Here is a 13,273-nt window from a genome sequence, read left to right on the forward strand (position 1 = left end):
TCTTCTTCTACCCCTTCTCCTCCTCTTACTCTTTTTTACATTTGTAGTTGCTGTCTCACCCACTGCTCCTCATGGGCAGTCTTGTCTCTTTTGTACCTCACTCTATTTCCAACACCTCTAACAGGGTCTGGGGACTCATGGGCTCACTTCTATGACCCTGTGAATTATTTTCCCCATCCTGCTTTTGATCAGCTTCATGTATTCTGGTATAGCAGAAAAAAGCAAGACTTCACATGATAAAAGAATATATTTAAACTCAAAGTCTGCCCCATTACTGAATGTGAGAAACTTAGTCAATCACTTGTTAACCCAAGAATAATTCTTCCATGAGTAGGTTGTTTGGAAGTTACTGGGAAATAATAAATGCAAAGTACTTGATGCAAAATTGGCAGAATAAGAATTCAATAAACAGTAGTTATCTGCTATCAAAATCAGTAAATGTGAGTTTTTTCTCCTTCTCTGTTCACTCATGTAGTCATATATCTACTCATGTTCAAAGATCCTCATGCTAACTCTATGGCTTTTTATATAAAAATAGAATAAGGACCACAAGGTCCTTCCCCAACAATATACATCTAGTTCCTCATTACTGCTCACCATGCTCCTGAGTCTTGAATAATTACTGGCTCATTAATTTGCTGCTGCTGTTGATTGTCTACACATTGCAGATCAATGCTAATTGTGCTGTGGCAAATCTTGACAATGCATCACCCATCTTCTTAGGAAAGAAATAGCAAGTTAACATGGTAAAGTTTGGCGACTTGTGCTGCCACCTCTGCTCTTCTCCCAGCTCATCTTGTTCGTCTTACTGACTGAATTCAGATCAAGTAAGTCAACCGCTAAGAACCATGTCTTCTTTTTCTCTTCATTGACAATGACAGCCTATCCCAAAGGTTTGACCAAGGGTGTTGTTCAGTGTGAAACGTCTGTGCTAGGAAACTTTATTTGAAAAGATTTCCTCCTGCTCTCGAATTCCAAGTTCAGTATCAGGTGGAAATAAGGCAATAAAAAAAATAAGAATGCATAGGACTTGAGTTTCAGGATATTCACTGGTATGCTAATTGGTTCATGATGTGTGAATGATTTAGTAGAGATGTATGCAAATTTTTAAGAATAGATGAATTCCATATTGACCTCTTCATTTTAAGAGGAAGTGTAACTGCTGATGCTTATGTAAATCATGAGGAATTTAGTAAATCCAGTCTCACACATTTAAAACAGGTTCTTTCTTTTCTTTTCATTTAACTTCTGTTAACACCATACATCTATCAGTTAGCATTAATTTTGCTAAATTGCAATTATTTATTTTTGTGCTAGCACCACAAGGCAGAACCACATCTTAATAATGTCTGTAGACTTAATATATAACTGACACACTGTCACAGCTAGAGAGTACATACTTCCATACTTCCAAAGACCAAGCAACATAAAGAAAAGGTGGGGGGGAGGATGCTTCCCAGATGGACCTAAAATTGACAGTCACTCAGAATTGACTTCTTTAGAAAAGTCTTAGGAGTTGAGGAATTTACTTTTAAAAATTATTTTTCAACATTTTTAGGGATTTATTTTGCATTCCTAACAGTAAATAGAAATGAAAACAACAGTTTGGTTCTTTGTTGAACCTTGCCTGCATCACATCAGACATTCAACATGTCTTAATGCTGAAATCTACATTTTAAAAAAAGATGACCCTCAGCTTTTGTCTGAATGCTCCACTCAAAGACTGGTGTGTCCTTACCTCAAAACAAAGTTTCCATGCAGTCACATGTGTCCATTGGTCTCAGTTTCAGCTTCCTCAGCAGAAATGTTCTTAGTTCTTCTATGGATTCTCAAATGACATGGTTTTCAGAGCTCAGTTTTTGGGGCATCAATGATTGTTACTCTCAGAGATAAAAGTAAAACTGATGAGTGTTATTTTATTTTCGATTTAGTTATTCACTTATTTTTTTGCTTTTTGGGTCACACCCAGTGATGCACAAGTGTTACTCCTGGCTCTGTACTCAGGAATTACTCCTAGCAGTGCTCAGGGAACCACATGGGATGCTGAGAATCGAACCCGGGTCAGCTGCGTGCAAGGCAAACGCCCTACCTGCTGTGCTATCGCTCCAGCCCCTGATGACTTTTAAAAGTAGCATGCAGGGATTGAGAAGATCACGGAAGGCCTGATATGCACAAAGCCCCAGATTTAACTGACATTGCACAACCCTTAGCCCCCAGCACAACTGGGTAGAGCCCTAGTGATCTATTGAGCATCGCCCTATTGCCTGATGAAGCATTGTAACTTCTAGCCCTCATAATCAGGCTAAATATCCCCCAGGAGTGGCTCCAGCCCCCAAAATCATGCTTGGGAAGCCTCTTCCTTCCCCAGAGTAATAAAAGTTAACATATGACATACTCAATACAGTACTAAACACACTTTGTTTCTTAAAGTATATATTTGGGGCCAGGGATAAAGTTCAGTGGTAAAGGGGTTGACATGTCTAGGTTTGATCCCTGGCACCACACACATATAGTACACATATTTTTGGGTTTTTTTTAAAAATTAATATCAATCCTAGTTCTCTTGTTAGTATACTTTATTAATGTGCCTCTTAAAATTTAGTCTCCAAATTTAGACAAAATATTTCAGATGTAAGCCATATGTTTAGTAATTAATGAATCTGATTAATGTTCCCCTAAGGCTTGGCAAGAAGAGAACATCTTTTTCAATACAATAAACAGCTATATGCATAAACATACCATGATTAGATTCATATATGTAAATAGAGACATGATTTTCTAACTTTGAGAAAGTTATCTCAAGGATTCATTTCTTTTTGGGGGGGGCACAGCAGTTACTCCTGGCTCTGCACTCAGGAATTACTCCTGATGGTGCTCAGGGGATCATATGGGATGCTGGGAATCGAACCTGGGTCGGCCGCATGCAAGACAAATGCCCTATCCACTGTGCTATCGCTCCATCCCCTCAAGGATTCATTTCTTTTTTTTTTTTTGCTTTTTGGGTCACACCTGACGATGCACAGGGGTTACTCCTGGCTCTGCACTCAGGAATTACCCTTGGCCGTGCTCAGGGGACCATATGGGATGCTGGGATTTGAACCCGGGTCGGCTGCGTGCAAGGCAAACGCCCTACCCGCTGTGCTATCTCTCCAGCCCCTCAAGGATTCATCTCTAAAGTGACAGAAGATTATATGGTTTGACTGATATTTACAAAGCCCCAGGAAAGACTTGCTCACATCCACCAAGGTCCTTTCCTCCCTCTTCACCATGGGTGTTTCCTAGCAATAAAATTGAGTATGTTTGGGGGGTGGGGGGAACAAAAGGGAGAATCCTGAAAGAAGGTAATCTCATTACCTAGAGCTGGTATATTATGGCCATAGTGACCTACTGTTTTAATATTGCAGCACTCTAGGCTGTTTTTCAAATACATTGTCTTCAGCCTGAAATTGCCTATTGGAAAAAATTCATAAGTCCTGCTATTGTTATGATGCTATGTTATGGACTAAAATCTTTTTCCTTACTCAGGTAGGAGCCAAGCAAACAAACAAAATCAACAGCTCCCGGCTTCCTCCTTCCCTTAACTTTAGAAAGAAAAATAGATGCTTTCTTATTTCTTTGTAGCATGTTGCATACATATATGGATGAAGGAGAGGAGAGATTATATATTTATATGATTAGATGGGTAAAGAAAGAGAGATGAAGCATGTGAAAAAAGAGAGAAAAGGTGTGTAGAAAAGGTAGGTAAGTAGCAGCCAGACAGATGATAGCTGGAAAATAAGACAAATAAGGAGATAGAAGGAAAATAGAAATATCAAAATGAGAGACACATGATACTTAAGTTCTAGTCCTGACTCTGTCATGAGCATTCTTGGGATTTTGTTTTGTCCTTTCCCTTTTCTTAGCAACAATATTGTGGTGTTGCCAATTATCAAGCAGGCTATGATTGTAGGGCCTGAGCTTTTCGTGGTAGCTCTGCAAATGCCAGTCCCTGCCCATTTCCCTCCCCCTTCCCTCTTGGTGATAGTTTTCCATGATTCTCAGTGGAAGACACACCTCCCAACAGTTCTCTCAGCGATGCAACATGCTCCTGTCTTCGGAAATGAGAACTGGTGTGGGGCCCAAATAATGTCCAGGTTTTCTTTTGGCTAGATTCTCTGATTTTTCATCTATAGAGAAGTCTGCCTAAAATGTGCCATTCACATTTCCTAAGCACATAACAGTTTGTATGAACATTAGTTTTTCTGAAAGGTGAGAAGCCTACCTGCTTCTGAAGCTACCTTCTTTTCTTTGATCCAGCCCACTTAAAGATGCTCAAATAACTGAGTGGGCTGAGTGTGGCTCAGAGAAAGCCCTGGTTCCTTTTCTGGCACTGGATGGTGCACCAGTAGCCCTGCTGGGAGCAACTCCCATGTACCACGGTGGGTATATGGCCCCTCACCTCTGAATATGAATTCTCGTTCCCCAAAAGATAATTCCCAGATGCGAAAATGTCTCCTGCTCAAGCTTTCCCTTTCTGTGTGATAATTGTACCTACTCTTCAGGGTGATATCCAACACTTCAGGGTTGTAGATGCTGCCATTGTTGAACACCTGCTGGATGATGAGCCCAAAGAAGGGCAAGATGTTGAGCATGTTCAGCACCGTGGCTTCACTGGCGCCCACCTTATCTCCCGTCTTGCTCAGCTGCAAGTCACTCAGGATTTCAATGGTGCCCCTGGAGATTTTAGTGGTGATGCCCAAAGCCTGAAAGAAGGAGATCTTTTCGGGCTCCAAACTTGTATTTTGGGATGGCACAGTGACCTCCCAGGGGACAATGGCTCCTGAACGGGCAGCAGCTGGCACCTTATTGGCCAGCAGCATGTCCCTGATCTCAGTAAGATCCTCCTTGGTGAACACAAAGCCCACATTTCCCCAGATATGTGGCAGCAACTTCTCCAGCACGGGGTTGTTCTCCAGGTGCCCGCGGATGGCCTTGCGCATGATGGTGTTCTTGCCCATCAGCACCACCGCCTTCCCCTGAGGGACATGCGGATCTGCTGCATCTGCCTGAAGCCCACATTGTCGACCCGCACCATGAAGCACTTGGGGTAATCATCCAGATCTTTAGGAAGTAGTTGGACTTCCAGGTCGCCCTCTCAGAGAGCCCGGCAAGCTACAGAGAGTATCCCGCCCGCACGGCAGAACCTGGCAAGCTACCCACAGCGAATTCCATATGCCAAAAAACAGTAACAACAAGTCTCAAAATGGAGATGTTACTGGTGCCCGCTCGTGCAAATCGACGAACAACTGGATGACAGTGCTACAATGCTACTTTTCAGAGTTGCACAGCGGATAGGGCGTTTGCCTTGCACACTGCCGACCCAGGTTTGATTCCTCTGTTTCTCCTGGAGAGCCGGAAAGCTACCGAGAGTATCTCACCCGCATGGCAGAGCCTGGCAAGCTCCCCATGATGTATTGGATATGCCAAAAACAGTAACAACAAGTATCACGATGGAGACATTACGGGTGCAGCTTGAGCAAAATAGATTAACAACGGGATGACAGAGCTATCTTTTCCTTACACTGACCAGAAATCGGTATGTAAAACTGAGACTTTGGACCTAGGTCTGCCCTCTGAAGACAAACAGGAAGGGCCCCAGTTAGCCTAAAGAGCCACTTCATGAGAATGAGAGAAAGGCAGGCTCTTAGAACTGACTGCACCCACTAGCAGGGCACACAGCTTGATAAGCAGAGGAAAATTTGATTGCAACCCACTCTGGCCCTCAGATAAGAATCTTTGGGCACAGCCTGAACATCCACCTACTACTGGTCACTACACAGAGATTAATTATAATCTCTCATGTTCTTTTTTTAAAAATTTTTTATTAGTGAATCATCTTGAGATACAGTTACAAACTTATGAACTTTTGTGTTTGCATTTCAGTCATACAGTGATCATTTACCATCCCTCTACCAGTGCCCATTCTCCTCCATCAATGTTCCCAGTATCCCTCCCACCACCCCCACCTCATCCCCCACCACCCCACCCTGCCTCTTCGGCAGAGCATTCCCTTTTGTTCTCTCTCCTTTTCGGTGTTGTAGTTTGCAATAGAGGTATTGAGAGGCCATCATGTTCGGTCTATAGTCTACTTTTGGCACTCATCTTTCAACCTGAATGGGTCCTCTCAACATCCTCTACTTGGCGTTCCCATCTCTATCTCCCTGCATTTTCTTCCAGCATGTGAGGCCAGTTTCCAAGCTGTGGCACAGACCTCCTTGTCCTTATCTCTACTACTCTTGGGTGTTAGTCTCCCATTCTATTACTTTATATTCCACAAATGAGTGCAATCTTTCTATGTCTGTCTCTCTCTTTCTGACTCTTCACTTAACATGATACTTTGCATGTTGATCCACTTACATGCAAATTTCATTACTTCATCTTTTCTAAGAGCTGCATAGTATTCCATTGTGTAGATGTACTGAAGTTTCTTTAACCAGTCATCTGTTTTTTGGGCATTGTGGTTTTTTCCAGATTTTGGCTATTGTAAACAGTGCTGCAATGAACATTACTAGAATGTTGCCTTTGTTGCATACTTTGCAACAAACATTCTAGTTTACTTTGAGTTTTAAAAACCAACAGTTGTAACATTAATAATAATTTTCAGTTCTTTCTGTATGTGTGTGGAGGAGAAAGGAGTTTGGACTACACCCATCAGTGCTCATGAGTAACTCCTGGTGGTGTTCGGAGAACCATATTTGGTGTTGGGGATTTAAACTGAAGTGGGCGGGATGTAAACCATATAAATACCTTAGCTCCCATACTGTACAGGCCCATTTGTCAGTTCTTTAAAAAGTAAAATGGCCAAATTTAAAGCTTTTTGAAATTGTTATTTTTGTATTTTTATCAAAAATAAACAATTAACGCTAAATAACAAAATATTGCATACGTTCAAAATAAATTTTCGTCCAAAGATCATGACTCATATTTTATTTAAGAGTTTTAGATTGCTTCAGTTAACTCTTATAGAGCATCTTCTATCTTATCAAAATTCAATCTAATTGCTTTAACAGATTCAGACAGCGTTCCCTTCACATGTGTCCAGAAGTGATTTTAAGGTCATTGCTTTGTTTCATCACAGTATTTCATCTTTGAGACGATTCAGAAAACATAGTATATGTAATCTTTGACTGGCCATTGAAAAAGTTGACGTCTTATCTCCACATGACACATTCATATGTATACTGCACCTAATAAACACTATTTTTCAAAAATTTATATTCTATATGTGAAACTTTTCCAAGGAAAAGATACGAATGGCTAAAAGGTACATAAAAAAATTTTCTGCATCACTAATCATCAGGGAGATGCAGATCAAAACAACCATGAGATACCACCTCACACCACAGAGAATGGCACACATCCAAAAGAACAAAAGCAACCACTGTTGGAGAAGATATGGGGAGAAAGGGACCCTTCTACACTGCTGGTGGGAATGCTGACTGGTCCAGCCCCTTTGGAAAACAATGTGGACGCTTCTCAAAAAATTAGAAATTGAGCTTCCATTTGATCCAGCAATATCACTTCTGGGAATATATCCAGGAGAAACAAAAAAAGTATAGTCTAAATGACATCTGCACTTACATGTTCATCGAGGCACTGTTTACAATAGCCAGAATCTGGAAAGAACCTGAGTGCCTGAGAACAGATGACTGGTTAAAGAAACTTTGGTACATCTATACAATGGAATACTATGCAGCTGTTAGAAAAGATGAAGTGTCATGAACTTTGCATATAAGTGGATCAACATGGAAAGTATTATGCTAAGTAAAATGAGCCCAAAAGAGAGGGAAAGACAGAAAGATTGCACTAATCTGTGGAATATAAAACAACAGAGTAGGAGACTAATACCCAAGAATAGTAGTATATAATACCAGGAGGTTGGCTCCATAGCTTGGAAGCTGGCCTCATATGCTGGGGGAAATAGAGAAGGGAACATAAAGTAAAATGTGATTGGAGATCCCGTGAGGGAAGGGAGATGCGTGCTGAAAGTGGACTAGTGACTGAACATGATGGCCACTCAATACCCCTATTGCAAACCACAACACCTAAAAGGAGAGAGAGAGAGAACAAATTGGAATGCCCTGCCACAGAGGGGGGGGTGGGGGGATGGGATTAGGGGGTGGGAGGGATACTGGGTTCATTGGTGATGGAGAATGGACACTGGTGGAGGGATGGGCCCTCAAACATTGCATGAGGGAAAAACAAGCACGAAAATGTGTGAATCTGCAACTGTACCCTCACTGTGACTCACTAATTAAAAAATTTAAAAAAATTATATTCTGTATGCAAATCTGTTTATCAACCAGATTACCACTATTATATCTTAGGTGTTGCCTTTACTGAATTGTTATATTACTTTAATGAAGTTCTGCATTTTAAGCTTTGAAATTTTGAATTAATTTTATTATCTTGATAAACGTAAAACAACTTAGAATTCTAGCATTCAGAAAGCCTTGCGCTTGTACTAATAAGTATCATCCAGAGTCTACATCTAACATACAATGTCAGGAATGATATGAACTGTTATAAAGCTTTCTTTTTCTTTTTCTGTTTGTTTTGTGTCACACCTGGTAGTGTGCTCAGGAATCACTCCTGGCCATGCTAGTAGGAGGTAGGAGTGGGGGTGTGCAGGGATCCAAATATGATGCCAGGAATTGAACTCAAGTCAGATGCATGCAGGGCAAGTACCTTACCCACTGTTCTATCTTTCCAGGCTCCAAACTACTCCTTTTTCACTCTATTCACAGGCATTACAGTGTCAACTGCTGAGTGACACCATTCTACCTGTGGAACCAAGTGGTAATGAAGAGAAGCAACAGGATAGATGCTTGGTGCTACCATAAAATGATATTTTTTATGCAAAAACCAACAGCGTTCACACAATCAGAGAGGAAAGAAGGACTTGACAAGTTGATTTGTATTTTTTCTCATGTCTAAATGCTTTTGCTGGTCAAGTGCCCTCTGTACTCCAGGGCACTGTCAGTCTCCTGCGTAGATGGTGGCAGAATCCACAAACCTTTGAGGCTTGAGATGCTGTTTAGAGGACAAAGGGCAAGAGATGCAAAGATGCACGTATCTGGGCCGGAGTCACAGGGGCAGGTCAGCTTGTATCAGCGCTGGCTACCAATCCTAATGACAGCATCACTTGTGTGTACTTGTGTTCTTGTTTGTTCTCAGACATATGTTTTGGTGTGTTTATGATTTGTAGAACCCCAAAGGATCTTAACAGCCAGGAAGATTCCTTTTTTTGTTGTTTTGGACAGAAATTACTCGATTTTAATACAGTCCTCCGTCTCAGACACATCTGTGCTCAGTAGTCAGACATCCGGCCTCCGTGCTGACCACAGGCCGGGCACGGGCGCATGAGGGAGTCCCAGGCGGGGCGCACCCACGCGGCCGAGGCTGAGGTGTCCGGTCCTGCGGGTCACACTCCCAGCTTCCTCTTCTGCTTGAAATAGGCGTCAAAGCGGGCCTGGGCGTAGTCCATGTACCCAAACATGATGGACGATATTTTGGCCTGCACGATGGACCAGAGTCCCCAGAAGAAATGCAACGCCAGGGCAAACCTGTTGACTTCCACCAGCATGAACTCTTCCATGCGGAACTTTTCTTCACTGCTGAGCTTTGCAAACTCCTCCTGGAATGTCGCCAAGTAACTGAAAATAAAATGGAGCTGCTGCTCCAGGCTGGGGTACTGGTGCGGGCTGGCTCTGAAGAACAGGAACTTCTCGCAGCTGTAGTCGTACATCCACTCGCAGAAATGGTTCCCCATGTCGAATCCCCTGTAGTTGTAGCTGCTGTACTCGAATTTGATGAGCATCAGCTTCTGCGTCGGGGAGTCCTCTCTGCCCTCCAGCAGCAGGATGTTACCTTCCTAACAGTAGTTGTGGCAGAAGACAACAGGAGAAGTAGTCCTTCCCATATGGACCCTCTCTGTGGCTATGGCTTAACTCAGAGAGAAAGAAGGTCCAGAAGATGGCTTTGAGGAGAAAGTCACAATCATTCTGTAACCATATTTAGTAAGTGGTATCTTCTCTTTTGCCATATTTTATCAATTAGAAGTGAATCAGTAAATCCACCACGTGCAAAAGGAGGTGACTTCCAAGAGGTTGCAATTACTGAATTCCCTTAGGGGCTGCCTCTTCTATCATCTTTTTCACAGGATAGGGAAAAATATGATTCAGAAAATTGAGAAGCAAAGCAATAGCTCCTCAAATTATTCTGTTTTTCTACCCAGCTTCTTATCATTATAACACTATTCCTTTCTTCCATGTTTAGTACTCAAATTACCAATGAAGTGGCTTCATATTGGTGACACAAGTTTATTGAGATATTTTAAGACTCAAACTTTATGGCTTTGGGCCATCCTGTTTGAAGTTTGTTATACAGTCTATTTTTAATAAACTTTTCCTATCTAAGTATGTACCAGACTATAATTGTCCCTCAAAAATTCAGCTCTTCCGTATTTCTGGGCACATGACCACCTAGCAAGCAATAATATTTCCCAGTTTCCTGGGAGACTACAAATAACCACCTAAAGTTTGGGCCAGTGGAATAAGAGAGAAAGATACAGATACAACTTTTATGTCAGCTCCAAATGAAGAAGGGCTCCCCGTGGAGGGTTTTGGCTCATCATCCTCCCTACCAGCTGGAAATGGTGACAACTTGAGCAGCCTTGGAAGCCATATGTTGGGCATGGCAGACACACCCTGGCTTCATGGAATGGAATTACCCCTCCATCCCGACCAGCCACACTTGCTTGTGAGAGAAACACACCTTCATCTTATTTGAAATCACTATTTTTTTCATTGTTGTTGTTAACAGCATAAGGTTTTCTCCAGTTTTTATATTAGGAAATTATGATCGACTGGGGTGTGTGTGTGTGTGTGTGTGTTTGTGTAGGCAGTACTGAAGATTGAATTCAGAGACCCATGTATATAACATATGTACCCTACTGTCTGAAATTATACCTCAGGTCCAGAACTGTTTTATTTTTGGCTTAAAGCACTGTGGAGGCGGGACAGGGGATATGAAGGGACACTGTATTTTCTATCAAATTTTGCTGTAAACCTAACAGTGGTTTAATAATTTATTAATGTAAAATACTGTTTTATTCTTTAAATAATATTTTATTCATAGATCAAATGATAATATTTAATGTATAAGTACCTACTCTATGCAGATACATTAGGATTTTGTAGTGAAAACTACAGTCACATTACTTAACTTCATGGAATTTTCTGTTTAGGTAAATCAAATTTGACTAGGCAAGAAGGAAAGAACAGTATACTACGTGATTATATAATAAGAGGACCTACTCGAAAACTCCAGTAGAGAGCATTGATTTTTTATTTTTTGTTTTGGTGTTTTGTTTTGTTTTGGGGACACACCCATCAATGTTAAGGCCTTACTCCTGGCTCTTCATTCAGTAATTACTCACGGTGGTGCTCAGGGGAACCGTATGAAATGTTAGGTATAGAACCAGATTGGCCAAGTGCAAAACAAGCATCCTACCTGCTATACTATCACTGCAGCCTGAGAGCATCTATTTTTAAAATTTGTATTATAATATGTTGTCATTTCTTGAAGAGATTCTCTGCATTGTAGCACTGTCATCCCGTTGTTCATCAATTTGCTTGAGCAGGTACAAGTAATGTCTCCCTTGTGAGACTTGTTTTTACTGTTTTTGGCATATTTAATATGGCACAAGTAGTTTGCCAGGCTCTGCCACGTGGGCGGGATACCCTCGGTAGCTTGCCGGACTCTCCGGGAGGGACAAAGGAATCAAACCCAGGTCAGCTACGTGCAAGGCAAACACCCTACCAGCTGTGCTACAGCTCCAGGCTCTAAGAATGAAAAATGAAAGTGGGGAGTAGAGGGCTAGGGAGATAGTTCAAAAGGCTGGCGCACATATCACTGCAAAAACTGTTGGCATATAATCTTAGCTTTATATTTACCCTGCCTACATTTCTATAGCACTTTAACACTGTTGTATGGTTGTTCATCAATTTGCTCGAGTTGCACCTGTAATGTCTCCATTGTGAGACTTGTTACTGTTTTTGGCATACCAAATATTCCACGGGTAGCTTGCCAGGCTCTGCCATGCAGGCAGGATACTCTTGGTAGCTTGTCAGGCTCTCCAAGAGGATACATTTCTATATTCTTGCTAAATCTTTATGTGTGCAGTATAACTAAATTTTTCAACAGATATTGCAGTCTGAATTTACATAAAACAGACTAAATTTTTGTTCTAAGAATAATATATGCATATATATTATACATATTATGGGCATAATGGACTGGAGCGATAGCATAGCAGGTAAGGTATTTGCTTTGCATGCAGCCGACCTGGGTTCGATTTCTCTGTTCCTCTTGGAGAGCCCGGCAAGCTACTGAGAGTATCCCGCCCACACGGGATACTTGCCAGAGTCTGTCAAGCTACTCATGGCATATTCGATATGCCAAAAACGGTAACAACAAGTCTCACAATGAGACATTACTGGTGCCCGCTCAAGCAAATCAATGAGCAACGGGATGACAATGACAGTGACAGATGGGCATATTATATCTATAGTCATGTAGGTCCATGTTTCAGTGAAATAAGATGACCATGGGCCAGAAAGACAGTACAGGAATAAAGGTATTTGCCTTACACATGACCAATCATGGTTTGATCCCTGGCGCCTCATATGGTCCCCTGAGTATAGCCAGGAGAGACTCTTGAATTCAGAGTCAGGAGTAATCCCTGAGTGCTTCTAGGTGTAGTCCAAAACCAGGAAGTAAGGAAGGAAGGAAGGAAGGAAGGAAGGAAGGAAGGAAGGAAGGAAGGAAGGAAGGAAGGAAGGGATAGAGGGAGGAAGGAAGGGAGAAGGAAGGGAGGGAGAGAAGGAAAGAAAATGGTCTTGAAGGAGAAAGTAGGCAGTATCAGGAGAAAATGCATTCAAGGTCAACTTCACTTTGTGTTCATCTCTTTAAAAAAATTTCAGGGGACTATTTGACAGATAGCTTAAAGACCAGTGTGCATGCAGGAGTCCCAGACTTGATTCATCACTACATGTTCCCTGGAGCAACATCAGGAGGTACCCCAAAGCAACAAGCTAGGAGTAGCCCCTAAGCAACACCAGGTGTGGCCCAAAACAAAACAAAACAAAAGATTATTTTTTGAAGAACAGAAAGGAGAATATGTTCATTTCTGACACTTTGCTAACACATTAATGACTCAAATTCATGAAGC

General features: G+C 41.7%; 2 pseudogenes; both read right to left on the reverse strand.

Moving 5' to 3' along the window:
* Positions 1 to 9,403, reverse strand: part of LOC101545295 (60S acidic ribosomal protein P0-like) — a 29,205-nt pseudogene extending 19,802 nt beyond the window's left edge.
* A 60-nt stretch (positions 9,404 to 9,463) lies between these two features.
* On the reverse strand, positions 9,464 to 9,961 carry LOC101545033 (choline kinase alpha-like; annotated as a pseudogene).
* Positions 9,962 to 13,273: the final 3,312 nt, after the last annotated feature.

This window comes from Sorex araneus, chromosome 5 (assembly GCF_027595985.1).
Source record: "Sorex araneus isolate mSorAra2 chromosome 5, mSorAra2.pri, whole genome shotgun sequence".
Taxonomy (NCBI): Eukaryota; Metazoa; Chordata; class Mammalia; order Eulipotyphla; family Soricidae; genus Sorex; species Sorex araneus.